The following is a 6,000-nucleotide window of genomic DNA, read 5'->3' as shown; positions in this document are numbered from 1 at the left end:
GATCCGATTACATCTATAAGATACTTAGTCAGTTCAAGGAAGAAACTTGCACTTGGATCATTGGGATCAACGCTTTTTTTCCCCATTCAAGAGGCACAGCCGTTGATTCCTATCCATAGAACAGTTACTGTCCGGGATTTATTTTATTTATTTTTTTTCTATCGTAAAAACAAAAGTTTGAGTCTCGGTTTACGGATCCATCAGTCCAGCCTAACCCCATCCGATCCCATGGGTTAGCCAACCGCCCAACCACTGTAGTGATGGGATCCAATTAAAAATTTGGTTAGGTTTTGTCCCGGGTACCAAGGAAAAGAGTTCCAAGGCCCCCTAGCCGGATGTTCATGCAAAATAAAACTAGTCACACCACTCACACACCCAATATGAAATTGCCTTTTTCAACCAGATTCAACCAGTTTAAAACAATCCTTTAATAAAACCATAGTATCATTGATCACCATCTTCCAATTTATCCAATTGATTCTTAATTTCCCATCATTCCTTCATCAGAGTATCTATGGCATCATTGGCAACTAGAACGCTCAGGAGCCGTTTCGATAGTTCCTAGCCCATAATACTTGGCAATATAATCACTTAACAAGATGGACTCTCGTTGAAGATCAGCAAGATCAACCAACAGATCCATATAAGGAGCCATGGACTCATCCATTGAAGACCAGCAAGGTCAATCAACCAGATCCATGCTCGATTTCAGAAAACAACTCCAACTCTGTTCCAATATCTTCCTCGACGCACGCGTGGGTATCCTAGGCAACCCAGAGCCCGAGCACCGTATGGTCAGCACCCTCTAGGATCCTTCGCAGGTAACCTAGCGCTTCACGCATAGGCCGCTTCCTTGGCCCCTCATCCACCGTACCGGAAGCTCACCATTTTAATCGCACCGAGGCTGGTCAAGACCTCGGCCGACCTTGCTACGCGAGACGTCCTTCATTGACTCCCCGTCAGCAGTTGCAACTTTCTCATCACGACCTTAATCACAAGACGGTCAAAATGCTCCCCCCAGCATTCTTGACATAAAACAATCATTTACAGACAGCATTTACAAACAGCATTTACAAACAGTTTACAATACAATTTCTATTTTAACTTTCATTTTGCCACATTATCCCTCCTCAATCTACATTACTTATTCCATATTCCATTTATATGTATACTCATCCCATCACATCCTTTCCATCTCATCACTTCAGATTCCCTCACATCACAATCGTATATTCACATCCATACATCCACAACTATATGCGTACATTCACATCTACATGCATACATCTACATCCCTATGCATACATTCACATCCACATTCACATTCACCTCCATACACCTACATCTACATGCATACATCCACTCCACATTCACATCCACATCTATACATCTACATCTACATGCATACATCCACCTCTACATCCACATCTACGTCTATACACCTACATCTACATGCATACATCCACCTCTACATCCACATCTACGTCTATACACCTACATCTACATGCATACATCCCCATCCACATCCACCTCTACATCTATACATCTACATCTACATGTATACATATACATCTCCATTAACAACTACATCTACATGCATACATCCATATCTCCATTCCCATCTACATCTATACATCTACATCTACATGCATCCATTCACCTCCACATCCACATCTACATCTATACATCTACATCTACATGTATACATCCACATCTCCATTCACATCTACATCTATACCTCTACATCTACATGCATCCATCCACATCTCCATTTACATCCTCATCTACACATCTATTTCTACATGCATACATCCACGTCCCATGCATACATCCACGTCCCATGCATACATCCACCTCCACATTCACACTCACATCCATACATCTACATCTACATGCAACATCCACATCTCCATGCATAATAAAATTCTTTTAATTAATCTAGGATGATAGTTCCTAGAATATGGTAGGAATTCCTCTTTTTATACTTTGAATGAATTTATTTTATGCGTAATTTCTATAAAAATTTTGCCATAGCTCCGCTACTATGACTGATAAATCTCAATTTTTTTCTAAGGGATAAAGCTCATTATTAAAGAAATAATTAGAATGTCTCATTAATCCATAATGGTCTCTAATTAGATCATTAAGAAAACAATTAGAATGGTCTCTAATTGGATCATCAATCCATAATGGTCTCTAATTGGATCATTAAGAAAACAATTAGAATGGTCTCTAATTGGATCATCAATCCATAATGGTCTCTAATTGGATCATTAAGAAAACAATTAGAATGGTCTCTAATTGGGTCATCAATCCATAATGGATTGAATCATCAATGTGCATAAACTAAAAGCATAGCAAAAAGCCATTAATTTGGCCTCAAGCATAGCTTGATCTTGGATTAAGGAAAGGCTTTATGAAAAGCTTCATTTGGATTGAGAATGGTTCATGAGTATGACCATTTCTTGAGTGAGAGAGAGAAATTACATAAAAACCATTAGAATTTAAACATAAATGGAATTTAACTTCTATAGCATTTATTAAATTATGTAACTCTTCACTACTATTCACCAATTAACTTCAATAGCATTTAAAAAACCATACCAATTAAACTTCTCAAGCTTGAGAGGGGTTGAGAAGAGAGAATCATTGAGTAATTATAGAAAAGATCAAAATTCAATATACTTACCTTATAATTTGCTCGATTCTTTATTCACGGTAGAGGCCCCCAACCAATCAATTGGTTTAGTATGTTGATGGAGCCACCAATGGGGATTGAAGAAAGAGAGAAGTATCAAAAACTAGTGAATTATTAAAGAATTCACAACTCTTGGCTTAGGTAGAGTAGAGTAACAATGCATAAGACACTCTATATTTTGGCTTAGGTGGAGTAGAGTAACAAGCATAAGACTCTATCTAATTTGGCTTAGGTGGAGTAGAGTAACAAAGCATAAGACACTATATATTTTAGCTTAGATGGAGTAGAGTAACAAAGCATAAGAGACTATATTTTGGCTTAGGTGGAGTAGAGTAACAATGCATAAGACATTATATTTTAGCTTAGGTGGAGTAGAGTAACAAAGCATAAGACTCTATCTAATTTGGCTTAGGTGGAGTAGAGTAACAAAGCATAAGACTCTATCTAATTTGGCTTAGGTGGAGTAGAGTAACAAAGCATAAGAGACTATATATTTTGGCTTAGGTGGAGTAGAGTAACAAGCATAAGAGACTATCTAATTTGGCTTAGGTGGAGTAGAGTAACAAAGCATAAGAGACTATCTAATTTGGCTTAGGTGGAGTAGAGTAACAAAGCATAAGAGACTATCTAATTTGGCTTAGGTGGAGTAGAGTAACAAAGCATAAGAGACTATCTAATTTGGCTTAGGTGGAGTAGAGTAACAAAGCATAAGAGACTATCTAATTTGGCTTAGGTGGAGTAGAGTAACAAAGCATAAGAGACTATGTTTTTTTTCAACAAGGGGAGGCTTCTATTTATAGGAAAATTTGAGCTCCTAACCAAACAAACTGATTCTAAAATTTTCCAAGTCAGTTTGGTCACTTTTTGACCATCTTTAGGTCAGTTAAGTTAACTTTTTGGAACTAGACTTGAATTAGGAGAGAGGAGAGATGAAATATCTCAATTTTTATGAGTTTAAAACTCATTCAAGCATGTGAAATATGCACCTCCTTTAAAGAATTCCCCTTCCTTACATATGTGTCAAAATTGTATTGCTCATAGTTTTTTACTAATAAACCTTGTACATTTTCAACTCTTCATCTTATGTGAATTATGCACCTCCTTTAAAGAACTCCTCTTCCTTACATATGTGTCATAGTTTTTTTACTAATAAGCCTTGTACATTTTCAACTCTTCATCTTATGTGAAATATGCACCTCCTTTAAAGAACTCCCCTTCCTTACATATGTGTTTATTTACTAATAAACCTTGTACATTTTCAACTCTTCATCTTATGTGAAATATGCACCTCCTTTAAAGAACTCCTCTTCCTTACATATGAGTTTATTTACTAATAAACCTTGTACATTTTCAACTCTTCATCTTATGTGAGCATTTACTCATTTTTGGGTATCTTCTTTTACAATTTGGATTTATCTCCTCCCTACACATGGATTGATGCTATTGGTCCATAGAAACCTTAATTGGACCATAGTCTAAAGATTTCTGAAAATCTAGGCCCTTAGACTAAGGTTCTTTATACCTATTTCCAATTAATTCCAATTGCACATTGGAAATTTCTTTTTGAATTTCTGTTTCAGGGGAACTTATTTTAATAAGATGAGTTATTTTTCTATCCAAAAATATTCATAATCTGAATATTCTCTCTCTAGAATATTTTCTCTCTCTAGGTTAAAACAGTTAGAAACAAGGTCTTTATATTTCTGAAGAGGGATTGATTACGGGGGAAGATACTAGACATCAAAAAGGGGGTTGGGGGAGGAATCTTACATTCTACCCCACTTAAAAAACGCGAGATGTCCTCATCTCTCAACTTGGGATAATTTCGCAAGATGCACGAATATGAGACTTAGAGAAAATTTTTAATCAAGATTAACCACCAAGAAAAGTCTTAAAGAGAGCAAGATTCAAAATAAGAACAAGATTTAAACTTTACTCATTCACGGAACTTATACAGTAAAGATAGAAGAACTCTTTACACTTCCATAAGCCCATCCATCATATGGTCACAAAAGCAGTCCTCACAAGCTGCACAAGTATAGGGTAACTCATCTATGGGAATGATTCTGCTGGTTATTGCCGCACCTATCTCAGTGGTATGAGGTGATCTAACAAAAGGACCTCTGAGAGGCAAGCCAAAAACGGGGTAAAGGCATATCTTCTCATGAGGAAGAAAACACGCCAGTAAGAAGACCCGCTCAGAAAACCCAAGATGCCTTGATCTCATGACGCAGTAGTATCGGGGACCCAAACCCAAGGCTTCGATAACCATGGCCAAGCGGACATTGTTACGAAAGTGCTGCTGTCCCCAGGGTGTTACCCTAGTTATGTTTTGATAGGTCCGCCATTTGGTCTGCGCTACAGAAGTTCCTAGGTGAGGAAAAAGTGAGCGCTCATACTGTTCTATAAAGTCTTTCTTCACAGACTCTCTTGCGTCTTGAAGGTGAGAAATCATCAGGGATAAAACTAATTCCTGTTGCCAAGCCATGAAGGAGATTAAGAAATAAAGGAGATTGATGGGAGTAAGATTACTGTGAGCGACAAGTAAAAGTTACGACTTATATAAAGGAAGGAGCTAGCGTAACCTAGAAGCCAACGGTAACTTGCCACTGAAGTTTTATCGTCTTTCCATGATTTGTGTCTGACACATTTTTCTATAGAAGGCATTAAGAATTTTGAGATGAGGAGATAAAAGAAGCTTGTAGGCTAAGTCACCTACTTTCATTGAATTCAGATATAAAGGTCACAATATCTGGGCGATAACTTCTTATCCTCCCCAAGAGATAAAAAACTTCTTTTGGGCCGTACTCGAATGAAAACCAAAACCTTGGTATCCAAGACACCGATTCTCACTTCTGGACTCATTGTTCTAAAGCCTTAAAACAGGTGGGACTCCTGAGAAGTATTCTAGGGAAAGGGTCTTCCTTTTTTTTAAAATAGAAACTTTCTTTTATTTTAGAGAGGGAATAATTATAAGATCCGAAAGGAAGATTCTTACTCCTATATACCTCGAAGGCTGGAGAGGAATCTTACATTCTACCCCACTTAAAAAAATGCGAGATGTCCTCATCTCGCCAAGTAGAGGACAACTCTTTTTCTTAAGATCCAATTTATTCTGGGGTTCCTTATATTCTGGTCAACCCAACAGAACACTGGGATAAATATCCCTTATATAGAACTCATTATTAAATAACAATTCATTCAGATCATATCATTCATATCTTTAACATGATAATGGTCCATTAGACCGAAAAGTTTCCTTCGAAACATTCCTCCACGGAAATTTCAGTCAAGCAAGTTCT

The sequence above is a fragment of the Cibotium barometz genome, chromosome 33 (genome assembly GCF_041138505.1).
Source record: "Cibotium barometz isolate CiBa-2024 chromosome 33, ASM4113850v1, whole genome shotgun sequence".
NCBI classification, from domain to species: Eukaryota; Viridiplantae; Streptophyta; class Polypodiopsida; order Cyatheales; family Cibotiaceae; genus Cibotium; species Cibotium barometz.
The sequence above is the reverse complement of the archived record's forward strand: the minus strand, read 5'-3'. Positions refer to the sequence as shown.